The sequence below is a fragment of the Crinia signifera genome, chromosome 4 (assembly GCF_055691185.1).
Source record: "Crinia signifera chromosome 4, ASM5569118v1, whole genome shotgun sequence".
NCBI classification, from domain to species: Eukaryota; Metazoa; Chordata; class Amphibia; order Anura; family Myobatrachidae; genus Crinia; species Crinia signifera.
The window spans coordinates 218,679,953-218,705,179 of NC_139220.1; the positions used below are offsets into that span (position 1 = coordinate 218,679,953).

The following is a 25,227-nucleotide window of genomic DNA, read 5'->3' on the forward strand; positions in this document are numbered from 1 at the left end:
GCTCCCCTTTTCCCTTCTCTTTCTTGTTACTTTTTGCGTATATTATGTGCTTTTGTACTTTTTGATTGCTTTTGATGTCCTCCGTGTTGCTATTGTTATGTCTATGTCCATGCTTGTGTATGTGTCAGCGTTGCCCAGGCAATCTGTGTGCCCTCGCACGCTCTCAGCAAAGGTTTACACCTCACCGTATTTTTTATATTACCTAAGTCCGTCTGACATCAGTAACAGCGTTATTGAGACACATTGGTTTGTCTCCGCTGTATAGTCAGTCGGAACGAGCGAGCGCATAGCTTGTTTTGTTGCTATGACGCTCAGCTCCCTCCAGCGGTCACCTGACTTCCGCTGCAGCGGCCTGTGTATGACGGTCGCTAGGAGACCTGACGTCATTTCCGCCTGTCTTCCGGCGTTGCTGGTTGCCGTGACGACCGGAAGCCGCGCTGCAGCTTGTCAGTGTGTACCTGTTCGTTTTACCGCTCTTATACAGGTGAGGGGACTTATGTTGATTGGTGCTATGGGTATATTAGATTGTTTGGGAGAGCTCAGTCAGTTGCCCATGACTAAGGTGCTGAGAAGCACCGAAACAGCCTGTCGGGTGTGATGACTGGTTGTTGGAGGATGAACGCAGTGATTATGCCTTCCTACTCAAATGCTAAGTAGACGTTTTCCTCCTGCATTTTTAAACCTCTTTTTATTCCGATTTGCACTATTATGCCTATTAATTAAATAAATATTTTTTGGATGTTGCTGGCTCTCCAATGCATTTTTGTATTTTGACCAATTTGTGAGCTCCAGCACTCTCTGGATTGCCTTGTGTGTGCAGCCTTGACTCATGGTCATGCTATATATATATATATATATATATATATATATATATATATATATATATATATGTAGCGATGAGGACCGGCACTTGGACTGATAGGGGAGATGGTGGAGGTGCCTTCCACAAGGTGTAATATACGAACGAATTAATCCAGGTAAATGGAAAAATAGGAGGCGGCACTCAACTTGTAAAAAGGTATATTCAATCACATCAGAAACATCGTGACAAAAATCAGCATGTGCGTCAACAGTTTCGGAGCTGGCGCTCCTTCATCAGGACAGCTGATATGTGCAGCATAGCAACATAGCAAACATCGTGCAGAAACAAACAAGTGTGGCAGAAGTTACACAATTTAAATAGCAAGAGGTGCACTTACGTGATTGCTGCGCCGCGCTGAGCCCGGGGACCGGCATCCGGCGGGGGAGAGAGCCACATGACTTCCAGCGTCAGCGTGGTAGTCAGGGCAACCCGCTGGCGTCTCCTCCGGCTCTCAGACGGCGGCTGTGACAGGACAATAAGGAATGCGCGTTGCTAAACAGCATACGGGTGCATTCTACAAGTGTAATTTGCGTGCTAATATAAAAGAGAAAAATGGAAAAATTTAAAAACAAGGAATGGCTCAAAACATCTAATTAATAGTGGGGGAATAATTCCGTTATTTACAGCGCAACAATCAACATATGTGCATCTCATGTTGACATTGTATATGTCGACATATGCCTAGATACAGTACATTTAAAAATATACAAGACTTTACAGCATGTTTATATTAACGGAACACTATACCCACTAACGGTGAAAGTCACCTGCGAATTTATATGAGTTTACCCGGGGACTTGTTAATCTATCCTAGCTATCAATTAGTGCTATATTTTAATGATTTTATCTATATTTTATTTATAGATTAAGCTTTTAAGGTGTATAACCATTTTACAATATAATCTCTATAACGCACATAAAAAATGAAACCGTTTTTTGTCTCTGCCACACAGTATGGAATGTTTTTATGACAGAAGATTTAGAAGTGGACTAATGTTTTAAAAAAAGATGTTAAGAGATGTTTTTTCATTTAGGCCGTGGGGTGCTGCAGTATCCAGGACATGGATCCAATATGTTTCGCGTTGCAACAAACGTTTATGTCGGTCTCCTCCACGTATTGGCATGGGGACATGTTCTATTATTTGGTAGCGTAAACTCGCTAACGTATGTTGGTGGGCCTTAAAATGGCGGGCGACCGGTTGGTCGATATCTTTACCAGCTAGGCAATTTTTTATAGCGGACCGGTGTGCCGCTGCCCTTTCTTTGAAGGGGCGGCTGGTCTGGCCGACATAGTAGAGCCCACATATACATTTAATAATGTATATCACATATGGGGTAGTGCATGTGACTACTTGTTTTATAGAATATTTATGGCCAGATCTTGGATGTTTGAAGAAGGATCCTGTGTCTAAATATCGGCAGGCCTCGCAGTTGGGGCAACTGTAACACCCTGGTGCTTTACTTTGTGTACCACTGGGCAAAGATGGAGTAAGGTTTGTTTTAACTAAGATATCGCGGATATTACGGCCTCTCTTGAAGCTAGGCATCAAGGAGGACTGTGCGAAACATGGTAGGTCTTTGTCAGAGGTCACCAGTGGCCATGTGGCATTAAGGACACGTGGGAGTGCCGCACTGGTGGACGAGAAAGTGGTCACAAATGGGATTTTTTTCTTTAAGTCTTTGGGTCTGCTAGCTGATAATAAATTAGACCGTGGGATATTTAGTACTTCCAGCTTCTGTTTTTTTAGTAGTCGGTAGTCATACCCTCGTTCTAGAAATTTGTTTACAATGAGATCAAGGGCCTGGTCCAACTGATCATAATCACTGGTGATCCTTGCAATTCTTAACATTTGAGAACGCGGTAAGCCTCTTTTGAGGCTAGGTGCGTGATGGCTGCTATGGTGCAGTAACGTGTTTCTATCAGTTGTCTTTGAAAACACTGTTGTGTTAATGCAACCATCTTTCAGATGAATGGACACATCCAGGTAATCGATTTTGAAGGGATTGCACTGCATGGTAAGTTTGATGGGGTTGTCTAATCTATTGATGTCTTTAATGAGGGATGACAACTCCTCTTGAGTGCCCCCCCAAATCATTAAAAGGTCGTCAATATAACGTGCATAAAATAAAATATACCTGGTGATATTGGTGTCAGTAAAGAAAAAGTTGGATTCCTGTGAGAACATATATACATTTGCTAGCGACGGGGCCACATTGGACCCCATCGCACATCCGGTCAGCTGTAAATAAAAATTACCGTTGTGCAAAAAATAATTTTTCGTTAGTATAAATTCCAATAAAGACAAAAATAAAGGTATATGCAAACGATCAAAATTATTAGAAATGAGGAAAGCACGCATCACAGACAGACCCTCAGCATGGGGGATAACTGTATACAAATTGGAGACGTCCATAGTACTTAGCAAAGCAGTGGCTGGAATATTACCCAAAAGATTTAGTTTGTTTAGTAATTGGGTAGTGTCCTTTAAGAAATACGGCTGGGACATGACAACAGGTTGGATCAGGGTATCTAGGAATTGTGAAATGGGTTGACAGAGGGAACCACGTGCAGAAATGATGGGGCGGACCGGAGGGTTATTGCTGTCTTTGTGGATCTTTGGAATTGAATATATGACGGGGGTGATAGGAAAATCGGAGGATAATGACTTCAAGACTTTGGTGCTAATGTGGCCTTCTTCAGTTGCATTCTTAAGGATCTGGTCAAGTTCTTTCTTAAAGCTGGCAGTAGGATCACCTGGTAATTTTCTATAAGTTTTGGCATCCGCCAAATGTAGATCTAAATTGCAGACATATTGGGCACGGTCCTGGATAACTATCCCGCCCCCTTTGTCCGCCGGGCGGATAATGATATCCTGTCGATTCGATAAAGCTTGTAACGCTTGATATTCCTGCTTGGATAGGTTACGGTGATGGTCTGGTTGTACTGTGTTCAATTGGCTAATTGAACCATCCAGTAGTCGCGAAAAGCTTTTTAATGACGGATTTTGGGAGGGCGGGTCAAAAGTGGACTTACTATGGGACCGGAGAAAGTCTTGATGTCTGTCCGGAGTAGCATTTGGGGCCTGAAATTGAAAAAATTCTTTAACACGTAGATTACGATTAAATCGATGTAGGTCGATTTTCCACTCTATTTCTTTATGTCGAGTGGTGGGCACGAATGATAGGCCTCTTGATAGCACATCATATTCGTTAGAGGTCAAAGGTGTCGAAGATAGATTGAAGATTAATTTTTGTTTTTGTTTATGGGCGGTTTTGTGGAGCCTTTCCGTTTGCCCTCCACGGCGGGTGGGTCCGGAGCTGGGCCTCGGGCTCGGGTGGCTCGCCCTAAAGGGATGTTAGTTGATGTTGTGGGATCGTCTGAGTCCGGGAAATTGAAGTCACTATCACTATTGGACCCTGCCGGGTCTCTGCGATTTTTCCACTGGGGTCTGGGGCGATTCTTGAACCTGGGGTTGGTAGGTTGAGTTCCGCTTAACCAGCGGTAAACTCTGGATTCTTCATAATCACTTTGGACTGTAAGTAATTTCTTTTTCTTGAATCGCTCCAGATCTTGTTTGTATGCTGTTATTTGTGACTCCAATTTGGACCATAGAGCAGTGTGTTTTTTGTCCTCCAAGGTGCTTTGATGTAGGGACTTGAAGATGTCGATTTTAACTCTGGTGCTCTGTAGAGACTTGCCTGCCTCCTCGATCACCAGGATCATTAAGTCCAGACTACATTTATTGAGGACTGATATCCACTTATAACAGAACTCCGCACTGTTCCTCCCAATGGTCGGTGTATTTGAAATGCGGAATCCGCGGGGGATTTGTGCACTGCGGTAATAGCTGGACAATGACGTCCCATGTAGCAAACAATCGACTTCCTTTTTTTGAAGCTTCAATAAAGTATGATAGATGTCATCAGGGGTATCTGTTGACGTGGCTCCTGTGTCGACCTCATCGAATAGGATGGCTTGTACCTGGTCTGTGGACAGAGATAGGGTTTCATTAAGGTGTTGTTGTAGATCCAGGAAGGTAAGGGGACCCGGTCTGGTGTTGCCTGCTTCCATGTTGTAGGGAACAGTGTGTATGTCCTTACACCAGTCCTGTTAGTATTCTGCCGTATTCAACCTGGCAAAAAATAAACAACGGGGTGGGGTCCTGTGCCTTGTCGCTTAGGGTTCCTGGCGTGGAATCCAAATACACATGTAGCGATGAGGACCGGCACTTGGACTGATAGGGGAGATGGTGGAGGTGCCTTCCACAAGGTGTAATATACGAACGAATTAATCCAGGTAAATGGAAAAATAGGAGGCGGCACTCAACTTGTAAAAAGGTATATTCAATCACATCAGAAACATCGTGACAAAAATCAGCATGTGCGTCAACAGTTTCGGAGCTGGCGCTCCTTCATCAGGACAGCTGATATGTGCAGCATAGCAACATAGCAAACATCGTGCAGAAACAAACAAGTGTGGCAGAAGTTACACAATTTAAATAGCAAGAGGTGCACTTACGTGATTGCTGCGCCGCGCTGAGCCCGGGGACCGGCATCCGGCGGGGGAGAGAGCCACATGACTTTCAGCGTGGTAGTCAGGGCAACCCGCTGGCGTCTCCTCCGGCTCTCAGACGGCGGCTGTGACAGGACAATAAGGAATGCGCGTTGCTAAAAAGCATACGGGTGCATTCTACAAGTGTAATTTGCGTGCTAATATAAAAGAGAAAAATGGAAAAATTTAAAAACAAGGAATGGCTCAAAACATCTAATTAATAGTGGGGGAATAATTCCGTTATTTACAGCGCAACAATCAAGATATGTGCATCTGCACGATGTTTGCTATGTTGCTATGCTGCACATATCAGCTGTCCTGATGAAGGAGCGCCAGCTCCGAAACTGTTGACGCACATGCTGATTTTTGTCACGATGTTTCTGATGTGATTGAATATACCTTTTTACAAGTTGAGTGCCGCCTCCTATTTTTCCATTTACCTGGATTAATTCGTTCGTATATTACACCTTGTGGAAGGCACCTCCACCATCTCCCCTATCAGTCCAAGTGCCGGTCCTCATCGCTACATGTGTATTTGGATTCCACGCCAGGAACCCTAAGCGACAAGGCACAGGACCCCACCCCGTTGTTTATTTTTTGCCAGGTTGAATACGGCAGAATACTAACAGGACTGGTGTAAGGACATACACACTGTTCCCTACAACATGGAAGCAGGCAACACCAGACCGGGTCCCCTTACCTTCCTGGATCTACAACAACACCTTAATGAAACCCTATCTCTGTCCACAGACCAGGTACAAGCCATCCTATTCGATGAGGTCGACACAGGAGCCACGTCAACAGATACCCCTGATGACATCTATCATACTTTATTGAAGCTTCAAAAAAAGGAAGTCGATTGTTTGCTACATGGGACGTCATTGTCCAGCTATTACCGCAGTGCACAAATCCCCCGCGGATTCCGCATTTCAAATACACCGACCATTGGGAGGAACAGTGCGAGTTCTGTTATAAGTGGATATCAGTCCTCAATAAATGTAGTCTGGACTTAATGATCCTGGTGATCGAGGAGGCAGGCAAGTCTCTACAGAGCACCAGAGTTAAAATCAACATCTTCAAGTCCCTACATCAAAGCACCTTGGAGGACAAAAAACACACTGCTCTATGGTCCAAATTGGAGTCACAAATAACAGCATACAAACAAGATCTGGAGCGATTCAAGAAAAAGAAATTACTTACAGTCCAAAGTGATTATGAAGAATCCAGAGTTTACCGCTGGTTAAGCGGAACTCAACCTACCAACCCCAGGTTCAAGAATCGCCCCAGACCCCAGTGGAAAAATCGCAGAGACCCGGCTGGGTCCAATAGTGATAGTGACTTCAATTTCCCGGACTCAGACGATCCCACAACATCAACTAACATCCCTTTAGGGCGAGCCACCCGAGCCTGAGGCCCAGCTCCGGACCCACCCGCCGTGGAGGGCAAACGGAAAGGCTCCACAAAACCGCCCATAAACAAAAACAAAAATTAATCTTCAATCTATCTTCGACACCTTTGACCTCTAACGAATATGATGTGCTATCAAGAGGCCTATCATTCGTGCCCACCACTCGACATAAAGAAATAGAGTGGAAAATCGACCTACATCGATTTAATCGTAATCTAGGTGTTAAAGAATTTTTTCAATTTCAGGCCCCAAATGCTACTCCGGACAGACATCAAGACTTTCTCCGGTCCCATAGTAAGTCCACTTTTGACCCGCCCTCCCAAAATCCGTCATTAAAAAGCTTTTCGCGACTACTGGATGGTTCAATTAGCCAATTGAACACAGTACAACCAGACCATCACCGTAACCTATCCAAGCAGGAATATCAAGCGTTACAAGCTTTATCGAATCGACAGGATATCATTATCCGCCCGGCGGACAAAGGGGACGGGATAGTTATCCAGGACCGTGCACAATATGTCTGCAATTTAGATCTACATTTGGCGGATGCCAAAACTTATAGAAAATTACCAGGTGATCCTACTGCCAGCTTTAAGAAAGAACTTGACCAGATCCTTAAGAATGCAACTGAAGAAGGCCACATTAGCACCAAAGTCTTGAAGTCATTATCCTCCGATTTTCCTATCACCCCCGTCATATATTCAATTCCAAAGATCCACAAAGACAGCAATAACCCTCCGGTCCGCCCCATCATTTCTGCACATGGTTCCCTCTGTCAACCCATTTCACAATTCCTAGATACCCTGATCCAACCTGTTGTCATGTCCCAGCCGTATTTCTTAAAGGACACTACCCAATTACTAAACAAACTAAATCTTTTGGGTAATATTCCAGCCACTGCTTTGCTAAGTACTATGGAAGTCTCCAATTTGTATACAGTTATCCCCCATGCTGAGGGTCTGTCTGTGATGCGTGCTTTCCTCATTTCTAATAATTTTGATCGTTTGCATATACCTTTATTTTTGTCTTTATTGAAATTTATACTAACGAAAAATTATTTTTTGCACAACGGTAATTTTTATTTACAGCTGACCGGATGTGCGATGGGGTCCAATGTGGCCCCGTCGCTAGCAAATGTATATATGTTCTCACAGGAATCCAACTTTTTCTTTACTGACACCAATATCACCAGGTATATTTTATTTTATGCACGTTATATTGACGACCTTTTAATGATTTGGGGGGCCACTCAAGAGGAGTTGTCATCCCTCATTAAAGACATCAATAGATTAGACAACCCCATCAAACTTACCATGCAGTGCAATCCCTTCAAAATCGATTACCTGGATGTGTCCATTCATCTGAAAGATGGTTGCATTAACACAACAGTGTTTTCAAAGACAACTGATAGAAACACGTTACTGCACCATAGCAGCCATCACGCACCTAGCCTCAAAAGAGGCTTACCGCGTTCTCAAATGTTAAGAATTGCAAGGATCACCAGTGATTATGATCAGTTGGACCAGGCCCTTGATCTCATTGTAAACAAATTTCTAGAACGAGGGTATGACTACCGACTACTAAAAAAACAGAAGCTGGAAGTACTAAATATCCCACGGTCTAATTTATTATCAGCTAGCAGACCCAAAGACTTATAGAAAAAAATCCCATTTGTGACCACTTTCTCGTCCACCAGTGCGGCACTCCCACGTGTCCTTAATGCCACATGGCCACTGGTGACCTCTGACAAAGACCTACCATGTTTCGCACAGTCCTCCTTGATGCCTAGCTTCAAGAGAGGCCGTAATATCCGCGATATCTTAGTTAAAACAAACCTTACTCCATCTTTGCCCAGTGGTACACAAAGTAAAGCACCAGGGTGTTACAGATGCCCCAACTGCGAGGCCTGCCGATATTTAGACACAGGATCCTTCTTCAAACATCCAAGATCTGGCCATAAATATTCTATAAAACAAGTAGTCACATGCACTACCCCATATGTGATATACATTATTAAATGTATATGTGGGCTCTACTATGTCGGCCAGACCAGCCGCCCCTTCAAAGAAAGGGCAGCGGCACACCGGTCCGCTATAAAAAATTGCCTAGCTGGTAAAGATATCGACCAACCGGTCGCCCGCCATTTTAAGGCCCACCAACATACGTTAGCGAGTTTACGCTACCAAATAATAGAACATGTCCCCATGCCAATACGTGGAGGAGACCGACATAAACGTTTGTTGCAACGCGAAACATATTGGATCCATGTCCTGGATACTGCAGCACCCCACGGCCTAAATGAAAAAACATCTCTTAACATCTTTTTTTAAAACATTAGTCCACTTCTAAATCTTCTGTCATAAAAACATTCCATACTGTGTGGCAGAGACAAAAAACGGTTTCATTTTTTATGTGAGTTATAGAGATTATATTGTAAAATGGTTATACACCTTAAAAGCTTAATCTATAAATAAAATATAGATACAATCATTAAAATATAGCACTAAATCTGATTTATTGATGATGTATTCCTAGTGTGGTCGGGCACAAAAGAAGATTTTGATCAATTCATGGGCCAAATCAACACTCAAGATCAACACATCAAATTTACCTACAATATACAAGCAGAGGAAATAAACTTCCTTGATGTCAAACTACTGATCAAAAACAAACAAATAAGTACATCAATATATTCAAAACCAACTGATTGCAATAACTTATTATTAGCTTCGAGCCACCATCCAGAACCCTTAATAAAAGGATTGCCATACTCGCAGTTTCTAAGAGTACAGAGGATCTGCAGTGATCAAGAGCAGAAACTAGCAGAGATGGAAAAAATGAAAATTAAATTCCTTCAAAGAGGCTACAGCAACAAACTTATTGGAGAAGCCATGAACAAAGCATTAAAACAGAACCCAGCAGCAACAACCTCTAATAACATCCAAGTACAAGATGATCGCATGGTGTGGGTGAACAATTACAACACAGAAACAACAAAGATTACCAGATTGGCAAAACACATCTGGCCGATCATACAGAGTGATCCAGATCTAAAAGGTTTCCAGAACAGAAGATTACTACCATGCTATACAAGGGGCAAAAATGTAAGAGATCATGTTGTAAAAACTGACATTTCTGAATTTGATAAAAGATTGGAAACACATTTCTTAAGGAAAAAGCTGGGCAATTTCAAATGCACAGGTTGTGCTACGTGTACGCATCTTATTGTAGCAGACTACATCAGACACCCGCATGATGGATACAAAATTGCCATCAAACATAAATTGGGATGTAATAGCAATTATGTGGTCTACTGCATAATCTGCCCGTGTAGTAAGTACTACGTAGGCAAAACAATATGCACTTTCAAATCGAGGATGGCACAGCATAGAAGTGCTATCAAAACAGCCTTGGAGGGAAAACCAGCTGAACAACCTGTAGCCAAGCATTTCCAGCAACATCGACACAACCTGTCAGGTTTGAAATATATCATGATTGATCATATCCCTGTGGATCGCAGAGGGGGAGACCGTAACCTGAAATTATTACAGCGAGAATCGTACTGGATACTAAGGCTGAATACAGTCGCACCAGCGGGACTTAATGAACAGTTACCACTGAATTGTTTTTTATGACAAAACGTTGATAATAAGATTGTTTTTCATTAAGTTTACATGCTGAATTATAGTGTTGATGTACGTGTGCACACCCAGATACGTGAACTCTCTCTGTGTGCAGTATCACAAAATTCCTCCGTCACCGCTGTAGAGATCTTTTCTCTAACAGCAATAATTGTTTACAAGTTACCATGGTAACGTCACAGCCGGATCCGACACCCCTCCAGCCGCCCGCAACGGAAGGAGGAGGGAAGAGATACGGCGCACACAGGGTGGACACGAGAATGGGTTAAGGCACTTCTATATATTTGGTGAGTACTTACTGTCTGTTATATGTCTGATGAAGGTTGAATAAACCGAAAACGTTTACAAGCAGTTACTGAGTGGACTCAGTCTATTGTTAAATGCGAGTGCCGCCGTTCTACTGTATTGTTATATATATATATATGTGCACGCATTTATGTAAAAACAGTGTAGAGGGCACTATGGGGAATCCAGATAATAGTGTAGAGTATTAGAAGGAAAATATATCATTATGGGGCCCATTTTCTGTTTATTGACGTTTAGACTGGGTAAATAGAATTTCTTATTGCTGCTATTTTGGTAATGACAAATTAATGAATAAATTGTATTATAAAGCACATCCTGGAACATGCACTCCTTTAAGAGCCATACCTGGAAATTTGTAAAACTAAAATGATTCAGGAAACGCTTTACTTTATGCTGAAAACCTACTGCACATACGTGTATGATTAATATACACCCAAACATAACTGTAACATGTGAGTGCCTTTGTCTTGAAGTTGAAGAGACAGGATCCACTCATACTGTAGCTTACACCCTGGCTGAGGCTAGGCCTAGAAAGTAATGAGACTTTACAGGGTATACTTTCAGCTGAACCCAGTTCAAATTTAGGGATGTCAGGAGGAGCCTCAAGGGAAGGGGGTGGGATGATAAAAGGGACATAAAAGGGAAGGAGAGGAACATTTAAAGTGTGAGGTGAGAAGAGCACGGGGATGGTGCCAGAGGAGAAACCAGCCCACAGTTACTAACCACACACTCTCGGGGGTTGGTGCCGTAGAGGAAGGCAGAGAAGGGCTGCGGGTTGATAAGATGTGGGGCAGCCGAAAAGGGTATTATGTCTGTCCTAACACTACCATTATTAACTGTAGATTGCAGCTGTATTGAGACCCGCAACTCTAGTTTGGTGCCTCTCAAATATTTGTGAGGAGTGGGGGCAATCCGTCCCCTTGCTCCCCCCCCCCCCCCCCAGTTCCAGTTCCTATGCTGCCAGATATGGCCGTCCATACCATTATTCTGAAATAAATGTGGTTTTATTTATATAGAATTGTACTTTTCAGACTAATAGGAAAATAATCATTACATTTAGAAAAATTGTAAATCTTTGTTATTGCATGACCTCTTATATACAAATCTATCTGAAAGCAGTAGAATATATAAGACGGATAAAAATAGCCTGAGTTTATTCTTGTACTTGAGGGTGTTTGCCAAGAAAGGACATCATTACTCTCTCTATTTGCATTCCTCACTTTTTATTAAGAGCATAAGCTCTATTTCATTACCTCTCAGCACTTACTGCTCTATGTTAAATTACAAACCAAAAAGGCTGTTGGCAAAGAGAGTTTGAATTTAAACCAAGATGTTTTTATTTAATTAGTAATTACTTATGGTTTAAAAATACTCATACACTTTATTAAAGAGGTTCGGTATTAGAAATTCTGAATAAAAAATACATAAACTGTTCCAATATAAACTGCAAGTAAATAGACAAGGAATGTACTTACACGTAATGATTTCACACACTGGCTAAGAAAGCTGAGCCGTTTTACTGTTCCTCTACACTTGTCTATGGAGCGTGAATGCAGTGATGTCACTCTTCTCATTTGGACTCCTGGAAAGAGGGGCAGCAGGCCACATTGGCCGAACTCTTGTATTTTGATACTTTCCTATTGAAAATAAATGTGCAAATTAACCACGGGTTTAGAATAACTTGCAACGATGACATACAGTAAATTGCTTATTGGATATCCCAGTAGTTCCCAAACCTTCTTGAATCATGGTGCCCTAGAGATTGAGTATTATTGTCATGGCACCTCTAGGATAAAGTTATAAATCTGGAATAATATTAAATTAAGAAAAATGTGCCTATCTATCATCCTTAAGTTGAGTTCTGTGGTGGTGTACAGCTGTGCTTCTGATTGTCCACATGTTTTATGATTGGCAGACACTAGCACTAGTTTTGTCTTTTACTTTGCCCATAAATAATTTGATTACGTACTGGATCACCAACCTAAGGAACCCCTGCAAGAGTCTTGTCGCCCTCCAGGGTGTCTAGGCACCTTAGCCAAATTAAGGAGATGGTGCAGGGGATACTGTGGCCTGTGTTCCCTCTGTCAGGCCCCGCTATAGCAGCACAACCAGGCAGTTATACATATTAGCAGGACAGTATGCAGTTCAGGCAGAGACACAGGTGTATCAGCTTTTGGCCCAGATGTATCAAGCTTCAAAAGTGATAACGTGGAGAGTGATAAACAACCAACCGATCATCTCCTGCCTGTCATTTCTCAAACTTAACATGGCAGTTGGCTGGCTGTTTATCACTCTCCATGTTATCACTTATTGAAGCTTGATACATATTGCCCTTTAAGAGCCACCAGCAGAGCTTCCTGACCAGATGAGAGATAGGATTTTGGAGAGAGTTGTAATACCCCTTTCACACTGCAGCTCTTAACTGGTATATTGCCGATTTTTTTAGACTTTTAAAATGGTTAGAGCTGCAGTGTGAAAGCACCAGTCTGCATTTACCGGTTACAAATAACCAGTATTTGCAAATGGTTAAAAAGCAGAGTCCTACACGGTTCTGAGACATTTTTTATGCAGTGTGAACTGCTCTGAACCGGTATTTAGGATCCCACACCGGTCCCCCCTGGTACCTGTCCGGCCCCGCCTCCCCTGGTACCTGGCCTACACACAACCCCCCATACCTGCCCTGCACCCCCCTTCCCTGGTACTTGCCAGCCCGCCGGATCGGGCCTCGGGGTCTGTTCATTAAATTCCGGGTGACAGCTCCTCCTGATTTATCTCTGCTTGTAGTGCCACCTTCCGGCTCTAGGAGTACAGGGAAGGGTAGCACAGTGTGATGCTGCAGATGTGAACTAGGGGAGGCACGGGGGCCATTCATTGAATGGCCATTGAATGTGCGGCGGGGTCCCTGCGGCGGATGGAACTAGTACTAATGGATAAGGCACTGGCCTCCTAAGCCAGGGATTGTGGGTTCAAGTCCAATCTGGGGTGTTTGTATTTAGGCAATACGGATGGTGTTATGGTTAGCATTACTGCCTCACAGCGCTGAGGTCATGGGTACGATTCCCACCATGGCCCTAACTGTGTGGAGTATTGAATATTCTCCCCGTACTTGCGTGGGTTTCCTCCGGGTACTCCGTTTTCCTCCCACAATCCAAAAATATACTGGTAGGCTAATTGGCTCCCAAAAAAATTAACCCTAGAATATCTGTGTGCATGTACATGTGGTAGGGACTTTCAAATATTTTCTGTAAAGCGCTACGGAATATGTGTGCGCTATATAAGAAACTGTAAATAAATAAATAAATAATACTAGTTCCCATCCGCCGCAGGGACCCCGCCGCACACTGCCCATTCAATGAACGGACCCTGCTGCCTTCCTTAGTTCACATTGTCTGTTTTCCAGTATGTTCTGAATGTATTGCATTTCAGTAACCAATTTACATCTTTCATCATATGCTTGCCCATCTGCATCCTTGTACCAGCAAACTTGGGGCGAAATGTAATAGGGTGCGATTTTTTAGACTAAAAAAAAATCGCACCAAATCGCACCTTTAAAAATCGCGTTTTTTGCCGCGAATTCGCATATGTAATGAGATGCGAATTAGCGGCAAAAAAATGCGATTTGCCGCGATTTTTAGTCATGAAAATGTGCGCATTTTCAGTCATGAAAATGTGCGCATTTTTATAAATGCGCTTTTGTGCAAAAAAAAAAAAAGTTAAAAAAAAAAACGGCGTGGGGTCCCCCCTCCTAAGCATAACCAGCCCCGGGCTCATTGAGCCGGACCTGGTTCCAAAAATACGGGGGAACAAAAAGCATAGGGGTCCCCCGTATTTCTGAAACCAGCCCCGGACTCTTGGACCGGTCCTGGTTCCAAAAATACGGGGGACAAAAAATCTGGGGGTCCCCCGTATTTTGAAACCAGCACCGGGCTCCAACAGCCCGCGGTGTCATGCCACAGCCGGGGGACACTTTTTATACAAGGTCCCCCGGCCAAAACATGAGCACCGTGGCTGGTCAGCCTTGGACGGGGTACCTGGAGGAGTGGGGACCCCCCCAATAAAGGGGCCCCCCCCCCCCAGGCTTCACCCGTCCAGGGCTGAAGCCCGGGGCTGTCACCGGCGTCCGTGGCCAGTGGACGCCGGCCTGATAGGGTTAAATCCATCATACATATCATTACATTGCTTTTTACCGGCGAACTACAAGTGCCAGCAGACCTCCCCCGCATGCTGGGACTTGGAGAACCACAAGTCCCAGCATGCAGGGCATTAATGGGCCCGCTGGGACTTGTAGTCCACCTGTAAAAAGAATGTTTATAAAAAACACACACACAGAGAAGTACAAGTTTATTACACACACACACCTCAATTTTACACCAGCATACTTACCATTCCTGGATCCAGCGCTGGTCTGGCTGCTTTACAGCCGCCTCCCCCCGCACTGACAGGCAGCGGGGAGAATCGGCTTTCTCCGTTGCCTGTCACCGGCTTTCTCCGTAGCTTCTGTAGCTCTGTCCCAGTGCTACAGAGGCTGAGAGCGTGATTGGCTGAGCTACAGTATGCGTCTCCATGGAGACGCATAGCTCAGTCCTGATTGGCTGAGCTATGCGTCTCCATGGAGACGCATACTGTAGCTCAGCCAATCACGCTCTCAGCCTCTGTAGCACTGGGACAGAGCTACAGAAGCTACGGAGAAAGCCGGTGACAGGCAACGGAGAAAGCCGATTCTCCCCGCTGCCTGTCAGTGCGGGGGGAGGCGGCTGTAAAGCAGCCAGACCAGCGCTGGATCCAGGAATGGTAAGTATGCTGGTGTAAAATTGAGGTGTGTGTGTGTAATAAACTTGTACTTCTCTGTGTGTGTGTTTTTTATAAACATTCTTTTTACAGGTGGACTACAAGTCCCAGCGGGCCCATTAATGCCCTGCATGCTGGGACTTGTGGTTCTCCAAGTCCCAGCATGCGGGGGAGGTCTGCTGGCACTTGTAGTTCGCCGGTAAAAAGCAATGTAATGATATGTATGATGGATTTAACCCTATCAGGCCGGCGTCCACTGGCCACGGACGCCGGTGACAGCCCCGGGCTTCAGCCCTGGACGGGTGAAGCCTGGGGGGGGGGACCCCTTTATTGGGGGGGTCCCCACTCCTCCAGGTACCCCGTCCAAGGCTGACCAGCCACGGTGCTCATGTTTTGGCCGGGGGACCTTGTATAAAAAGTGTCCCCCGGCTGTGGCATGACACCGCGGGCTGTTGGAGCCCGGTGCTGGTTTCAAAATACGGGGGACCCCCAGATTTTTTGTCCCCCGTATTTTTGGAACCAGGACCGGTCCAAGAGTCCGGGGCTGGTTTCAGAAATACGGGGGACCCCTATGCTTTTTGTTCCCCCGTATTTTTGGAACCAGGTCTGGCTCAATGAGCCCGGGGCTGGTTATGCTTAGGAGGGGGGACCCCACGCCGTTTTTTTTTTTATAAAAACACTTTTACACATTTTTATTAACAGAACCATGCACAGATCTCAATGATCTGTGCATGGTTCTGTCAAATTCGCCTGTCAGAACCTGGTCTATTTTTTTTGCGATTTTTGGTAACATTGACCAAAAATCGCACCCTATTACATTTGCGAGTTGTATACTTTATAATGGGAAAACATCTGGATGCGAATTGAAATGTGACTAAAAATCGCACTTCTAAAAGTGCGATTTCGCGGTAAAAAGTGCGATTTTTTACCGCGATTTTCAACCTATTAAATGTGCGATTTTCGGAAAATGTGCGATTTCGGCCGTTTTTGACCAAAAATCGCACATGTCTAAAAAATCGCACCCTATTACATTTCGCCCTTGGTATTGGCTCAACACATCCATTTTAAACAAACAACATGGATTAGAGCCACATAGCAAGTCCCACTAAGGAATTAATTAGGGGAGAGCTTTTTCCTCTGTCTCATTGAAATGTGGACACTTCCTCTTTTGTGCTTCATAAGAATCCATTTCATAATGCACATGAATTGCACAGTTAATGGATTGGCTGGATAAAACCAAGTGAAATGTGAGCTTAGGTGCTCATGTCACTTGGATCTACTCAGGACATGCTGCTGAAAGAAGGGGAGCAGGAAGGTGAGGATGGAGAGATGGAGCTGAATCTCGAGTGACAGGTGGCAGAAGGATGGAGTTACAGAGGGCTGAGGGCAGGGGGCTTAGAGGTGGAGTGACAGGAGCTTAGGGTGATGTGATAGGGGGCTTAGGGCTAGAGTGACCAAGGGCTGGAGCCTGGAGTGGAAGGTGACAGGAGACTCTAGTGATGGGGCTGAAGGCTGGAGTGTTATAATGCTTAAGCCTGGAGTGACCGGAGGCAGGACGCTAGAGAGACAGGAGATTGGATAGACATGTGACAAAATGCCAGGAGGGATGGGGCTGGAGTGACAAGGGGTAGAAAGCTGTAAAACCAAGAATGAGTAAAACTGGGGATGGTAGCTGGAAATAGAGGAGGCTGGAATGATGGGGTACGTGGGTAAGACAGGAGGCTGGAAAGATGGAGAAAGAGGCAAAGGCTGGCTGGCTGGCGTGGACAATGGGCAGGAAGTGAGACAATCTGGCTGAACCTCTTTTGTAACTGATTATATTCCTACACACACAGGCATCTTCTGGATCATATGATCTCCTACGTCAGTGGTTCCCAACCTTTTTTGTCTCCCGTACCCCTTGATTAGGCTTTTCATTTATGAGTATCCCCTCGTGAAAATTTTAGGGTGCGTGGCCTAAAAAAGGGGTGTGGCTTAACAGGGGCAAGTCATACTGGCAATGAAGAGAAAAAAAAAAGTGCAACCACTTGACCGGAATATAAGCTCAGCCCATTCTGCGGACAGCATATAAAATAACAAGTATGCCCCACAGTGCCAACAATGCCCCACAGTGCCAGCAATGCCCCACAGTGCCAGTAACAAGTATGTCCCACAGTGCCAACAATGCCCCACAGTGCCAGCAATGCCCCACAGTGCCAGCAACAAGTATGCCCCACAGTGCCAGCAACAAGTATGCCCCACAGTGCCAGCAATGCCCCACAGTGCCAGCAATGCCCCACAGTGCCAGCAACAAGTATGCCCCACAGTGCCAGCTATGCCCCACAGTGCCAGCAATGCCCCACAGTGCCAGCAACAAGTATGCCCCACAGTGCCAGCAATGCCCCACAGTGCCAGTAACAAGTATGCCCCACAGCAGGGCTATTTTTGTGCAGGCTCCAGCAGGAACTGTGGCCCTTATTCTAGTTCACTCTTTCTGACAAAATATTTCTTAGTTGGACAAAACCATGAGCACTGCAGGTGAGGCAGGTGTTACTTGTGCAGAGATAATTAGATTTGGGTGGGGTTTTACACCTGCCTCACCTGCAGTGCACATGGTTCTGTCCATCTAAGAAATATTTTGTCAGAAAGAGTGAGCTAGAATAAGGGCCACAGTTCCTGCTAGAGCCTGCACAAAAATAGCCCTGCCCCACAGTGCCAACAATGCCCCACAGTGCCAGTAACAAGTATGCCCCATAGTGCCAACAATGCCCCACAGTGCCAGCAATGCCCCACAGTGCCAGTAACAAGTATGCCCCACAGTGCCAACAATGCCAGCAATGCCCCACAGTGCCAGCAACACGGGCGGCCAGTCACAGGGAAGCACACTGAGGGGTAGGAGAGATGCGCAATGCACTCTCCTCCCCTCCAGCGACCTGTCTGACTGCCGCGGCCGCCATTACAGGCCGGGCCGCGGCGTACCCCCCAGCGTGTGGATGCGTACCCCAGGTTGGGAACCGCTGTCCTACGTGAATAGTGGATACCAATGGAAGACCCTGTCTGCTCCGGATGGATCCATTTCTTTAAACTTTCCTCATCGCAGACAACCACCATATAAGTAAGGTGTATTTTAGATTAGTACACACATAACTGTGGATTTTATTTGTGGGATTACTGTAGTGGATTGAAATATATACTGTTCCCAATGTTTACTTTTATATATTAAGGAATTTAATCCCATATTCGGAACATACCTCCTTCCTGGCATACTTGTGATAGGGTGACAGGGTGAGCGCAGTCTTCACGCACTCTGGACACTATGGCTACACACTATGGGGGAAATATTTAGTAAGATGGGAGTTCTATGTCACATGGGATCTTATTTATTTATTTAGCACCTTCTAGAAGATAATAGGGTACTTATGTATTATCTGGACTCCCTTGTTAAATGCACCCCATTTTTTCATACCCCTACAATCCAACTACGCATGGAGTTGATTTTATATAGTGTGGCGAGCGCAGCGAGCCACCGTGCCCGAAGCGTGGCGAGCGGACGCGGTCTCATAAGAAAAGTCCAGATATTACATAAGTACCGATAATAGAATCTGATTGGTTGCCCCCTACGCCTCTGCCAATAGCCATTTTAATCTCACCAAAGCCGTCACACCCCTTTGGGTGGGCAGAAAGTTCAACAGAAAAGTTTAGACAACTGATTAATTGAGTAAAACTGTGTAGCCAAGAAGCTAAGTATTATAACGGAGCCTGGGTACCTGTAATCTGTGTGTTGCCCATGCCTAGAGAGAATGGGACAGAGTAATGAGAATTAAATGATACTGGGAGACCAGGAAAGCTGCTAAAAGGAATATCATAAAGCTCTACAATTTCTGTAAATTGCACTTTGCTTTACAGTACTGTATGTCTGTCATTGAAAAACAGACTGGATTTCATGTGCACGGGCCCATTCTCACTATTTATGCTCACAGAACTAGGGGATAAGAGAAGCTGGGGTATATTTACTAAGATGGGAGTTTCATTTCACATGGGATGTTGCTACGGACAATAGCAATCAGAATCTACTTATTTATTTAGCACCTTCTAGAATATAATAGATTGTATCTGATTGGTTGCCCATAGCAACATCCCATGTGAAATAGAACTCCCACCATAGTAAATTTCCCTTGCTGAGTTATTCAGCTTGAGAACCCCAGAACAAGAGGTGTGGCAGACATACATAACATGCACCAATGGGAAAGCGGCTACATTATAAAATAAAGTCATGTAGCTCTCGAACTGACTTGAGTTGAAGATGTCAGTTAACATTCAACTAAAGGTCCATACACACTGGGCGACTAAAACATGCTGTTTTGAGCGACTTTCAGCCCATAGTCTCCCAGTGTGTATGGGCCTTTAATTTGATACACATTCAAATAATAAAAAAATAAAGTGGTGAAATATAAATATGTTGCCTCCAGGTCTCAAACGGTATAGGAGAAATCTGAACTCTGCAAATCATGGTTCTTCGTGCTTAATGACCCAGTCTTTTCTTTTTAATTGATGTCACAAAGTTCCCCAGAGCGATTCTTTGTCTGCAATAGAATATGCTTCACCTGCCTGCCCGTTACATGGAACAAACATAACATTTGCTTTTTGTACTGTACACGCATACCTAGATGGGGCCAGCTGGGAAAGCATGTTTCCTTATGTCGCCTTGGGGCAGTTTTCTCATTTTTGTTTTATATGAAGTTAACCCTATTTTTCTGCTGGTGATCTGTGAACACACTGTCAGTTTCTTTGTCTAGCTAGAAATCCTATCAAACAGAGTATAAAAACCAGAAATACATGTGCAGCAAATCGGGTCTGAGTGGGGAGGTCGGACGGGCTGCACATTACATCTATCGGATCAGACCCATCAGTGACACACTGTGGGTGCTTTTTAGCACCTGCGATGTGTGGGTCCGATCCATAGGTGTGCAGTAGCGGGGTCCATGCAGTGGGGTGGGCAGCGGGGTCTGTGATGCGGGGGCAGGCAGTGGCGTCTGGAAGCTTGTAGCGGTATTTGCTGGGCGGCGGGGTGGGAAGCGCTGCTGAATTTTAAAAAATGATTTTGAAAAGACTGGCTAGTCTGGTCGGCCAGTCTTAAAAAAAAAATGTTTTCAAATTCAGCAGCGCTTCCCGCCCCACCGCGCAGCAAATACCACTACAAGCTCCCAGCCGCCGCTGCACAGACCCTGTTGCCCGCACCCCGACCGCTGTTGCAGCTCCCCGGGAGATAAAAATGGCACACAAAGTGCCAAATCGTAAGTGAGCCTCCTGGGGAGGGGGGTTCTCAAGGGCAAACTGCTCTGACTTTTCCTTAGGACAAGTTGGACTAGTGTATTGGGGCCTTTAGCCTATTCCTGACTGATTGCATCTGAAACTGGCTATCTTTGTTTCTGCTGTATTTTCTACTAATTTTGATCCATTTTTTTATTTTTTATCATTAGCTTTAAAGGGGCACAAAGTGGTGCAAACTGTGCTAATATTTGTGGCCAAACTGCATGATGTCATACTGCACATATGCACAAAAACCTCTTACATTTTGTAGTGTATTTACGCCTTTGGGATGACTCTTACATGTAGAGAGGCAAAACAAAGGATGGAGGATGCATGTTAGTGTTGGCTGAACAGTCTGAGAATGGACAAGTATGAGCATATCTTTGGTACAAGTGCTGATGTGACCAACTGAGACTCGCGGTACTGGAGGACTGGTGTAAAAGTAAAACATAGCCCCTTCTGATTATCTGGTTTCCTGTTGACCCCTCTAGGTGAGAGTATTTCTTCCAAATCATATTACTTAGTCCTTGCCCTTTTGGAAGATTACAGGATATTGATGAATAATGTGGCAAACAATGGATGTGGGAATAGTATTATTTAATTACATTTTTAAATAGAACCTATGATGGTCACATTTATTACTAACATTGTCAATACATAATTATCTCTTTTGTATATCACCCGTAATTACAGTTATGGAAAATGCAGGTGAGCGGAAGGGGGAAATGCTTGTTTATAGAGCAAGTTTGGGAAGTCCATCTAGCGGGCATAACTACTGTAGCAAGTAGGAAGCTTTAGTCTGCCCCTGCTCTGCAGAGCATTAAATTGAGGCCATGAGTCTGGGAGAGTAGCAGAAGAACGGAGCACCGTCCATGGATATGGATGTACACAGGTACACTGGGTAGTTAAGTAATATAATATTTTAATTAATTGTGTAGATGGTCTATAGCAGTTATTCACAAATTCAGTTTCAGGCCGCTAACAGTGCATGTATATCAGCCAGCAATATGTGTGTGTATATATGCATTTTTATGGTGGATGTAGAAGTATTTTCAGTTGGATGTATCCTGAGATACTGTACATGTGTCACTCACAACCTTTCATACTTGCCTACCCTCCTGAGAGGCTCCCAAAAATTGGATGGACTCCCTGGCACCCTGGAAAGTTGGCCAAGTCTCCCACCTCCTCCATGGACCCTTGCATCCCCCTCAGCATTCAGAAACACATTTAGATGTGTACGGTGCTTAGGGAGGTGCAGGGCTAAAATGATGCAAATCACAACATTTTGCATAATTTTAGCGACGTCTCCTCTCTGTAGACCCATGAATTCCAGCATTTGGCCGGAATGGGGGAGAGTCCTGATGACATCAGCATCTGCTTATCAGCATCTCCTCAATTGAGACTCCTGCTTCTGGGTGCAAAGCCCTGAAGGGACACCTTCGTATTTGGCAGCATTTGCGTGGTTCACTGCAGAATCCAAATGTGACTGCAGTATGGGCCCGGACAGCTTCTGCCTAGCACTGCTCAGTCTGTGCTACAGCAAGTGAACGTACACCTGCCACTGCTGCTGGGCTGTGAGATAGGACTTGGTGGTTAACACTGACCCTACAAGCTGCAGATATAGCTGAATCTAATGAGTCTGGCCCTGACCCACCAGTCAGTTCACCAATTGAGCACTGTTATTTTACTGTTAGGCCAGTTGAGTACTGTTAAATTTACTGTGGCTCCGGTCCCTGTAGATTAGCTGAATGTGCCATTTATGTAATTCTGTGAATTTGCGTTTGTATGTATATTTTTCTATATCTATCACACATACATGTGTGCATATCTTTTTTTGTCTCTTTTTCTAAGGGAGAGGGATGCGACACTCTAACTTGCCTCTGAGAGTTTGGGATGAACTTACACCGCTGACGCACACCATATGTAAGTACACACTTTGTATGCCCCTTTATGTAACTTTGAGGGGCAAAATGTATCAGCCCTTAATGGCTATACTCTTATGGAACATTCTATTCTGTTAAATGCCACTGGTTATAACAAGATGTCCTTCCTGGTTTCATTATCATATCTTATGGTGTATATACACATTGTAAGATTTACCATTCAATTTTGACTACATATAGTCAAAATCGAATCGGTATCCCGTAGACATCGATTGGAGATCGCACACGTTTTTAAGTTTTCGATCCCGATTCGATGCCGATTCGATGCCGATGCACACTCTCGTACAGCTGAGATTGGAAAGCCAAATATACAGTGCAGAAATTACTATATAGTGCAGATTGAATGAAGATAGCATGAATTGAATACTCATAGCACGAGTTAGCAATAATTGCATAGCAATCAAATCTCAGTCGAATAGCAAAGGAATCTCACCATGTGTACACACCATTACACTATAAATACTGTCGCTACATTTTTATATGTATGTCACCTTTCTGTTTATTAACATGGCTGGAGATGAGAAGTCGGAAGTTTAAGCAAGAGTCAGATAAGAGTCAGATAATTTTAGAAGCCACAAGATTTGTGGGTGGACATTTATAAACATCCTCCGTTCTTCTGCAAGCATCCATGTTTATAGCTACACAAAGACCACCCAGATTTATTAAAAGCAACAACATAGCTGAAGGTTCATGCTGTAAATAGTTCTATCTTGGACTGTTTACTGTTGTTGTTTTTTTTTTTTTCAATCTGATTGTACTGTATAAACTTTTCTCTCCCAAAAATAGTGTGCATTCAAGCATGTAATACCGCTACAAGGATTAGTAATACATTAGAGGAACCAGGACAGCAGTTTACTTCAACTACATGTGTGGCAGTCCACCCCTGGTGTACTCTTGTGCCCCCAAAGAGATTTTAATTGCAGCCAATGCTGCTCAGAGGAAAACCTCCTTTGCTTGTGGAAGCTGCAGGTCTGTGAGGGGTTAACAGACTCAGCTAGTGTCCTAGTGTCCCAGCTCCCCTGGACATGAGACAGGAAGCTGGGAGGTCTGAGGCACTTATGTATTATATAGCTTCCCTTCTGGACCTACAAGCTATGCTATTACTGGTGCCTGTCCTTGTGTTTCCCTCCTATATCCTTATAGATTGTAAGCTTGCAGCAGGGTCCTCCTACCTCCAAGTCTGTCTGTTGTTACCCAGTTTGTTTTATCACTGTCTACTATTGTAAAGTGCAATGGAATCTGCTGCGCTATATAAAAAAACTGTAAATAAATAATAAATCTAGGGATATATAAATCTAGGGATATTGGGTAGGAAGAATTAGACAAGGTTATTGCAAAATTTGCGCAGCATGGATATGACCCAAAACTCCTCAACAGGCACAGGAAGGGTTCTTAAGATACCTAGACAGGTTTTGTTGACCCCCTAAAACCCATAGTCAGAAGGAAGTCATCTCCTGGGTCAGTAATAATTACCACATCTAGCCAGTGGCGATTACTTGTCTGTGCGGGACTGCTCTCTGTCCCCTCCTGCAGTGCTTCCCCCATACAGCAGACAGTTTTTCAGGGATCCTAGAGGAGGCAGTGGCCTCTAGCATCCTTAAAAATGGTCTGCTATTAGGGGCTGTCATTTTGTGAGGGTCAGTTTTCATAAGGAGGAGTGCGAGGAGAGCCGGACTGAGAAAGAAACATCAAAGACATGGTGGTCTATACAGACATTACAGGCGTTTCCATGCAGAACAAAAGTATTAAAACGTGGAAGTCATTTCTCAGGAAAGGGCCGGGCTGTTATACATGTCCCTAGTGCATGACGTGCAATAACATACTTACTGGATCTTCTTCACAGATGAGATATATAAGATCAATCATATTCTTACATGCACTTTGACATTCATCGTTTATTTGATTATATGCCCCTGTAACCTATGCTATATAGGGAAGACTATGGGATTCCTATGTGACAGAATGGTCTTAAAGAGATCAGCTATTAAAGCTGCAATCCATGGCTGAATGACAGGAAAAATCTGTTAGGCATTTTACCAAATCAGAACATACCCTCAAGGATCTTAAGCATCAAATTATTGATCATGTCCCAGCAAACTTAATACCAATCCACAGTACATTCCGCCACCTACAATTAGACACACCACTTCCGCGTTCCACCTGAACTAAAGATGTGGATATTTCTGGGGTAAAGACATGAAAGTGGGGTTTAAAAGGGAAAGGGGAGGGTGTAAACAGAATGATGGGTCCATAATACAGATAGTCAAATTAATTATATTTACATATTATTGGTTGCTAATATTTTGCTTTGATATTTGTATGCAATGTGATGGTCAAGTTTGTCATACAAATCCCTTGCCACAAGGCAGAAATAGACCGCTCAAATGCTGGGTAGTGGCTAGCACAGATAAATTTAGGGGAGAGTCCAAAAAATACCA

At 44.2% G+C, this 25,227-nt stretch overlaps 1 long non-coding RNA gene across 1 annotated transcript in view; it reads left to right on the forward strand.

Annotated features, from left to right (window-relative positions):
* LOC146072535 (uncharacterized) overlaps positions 1–22,763 on the forward strand; it is a 39,036-nt gene extending 16,273 nt beyond the window's left edge. Inside the window, exon 3 of the long non-coding RNA XR_014473169.1 lies at positions 22,698–22,763. This is a non-coding gene — a long non-coding RNA (uncharacterized LOC146072535). The remainder of the gene's footprint in view (positions 1–22,697) is intronic.
* Positions 22,764–25,227: the final 2,464 nt, after the last annotated feature.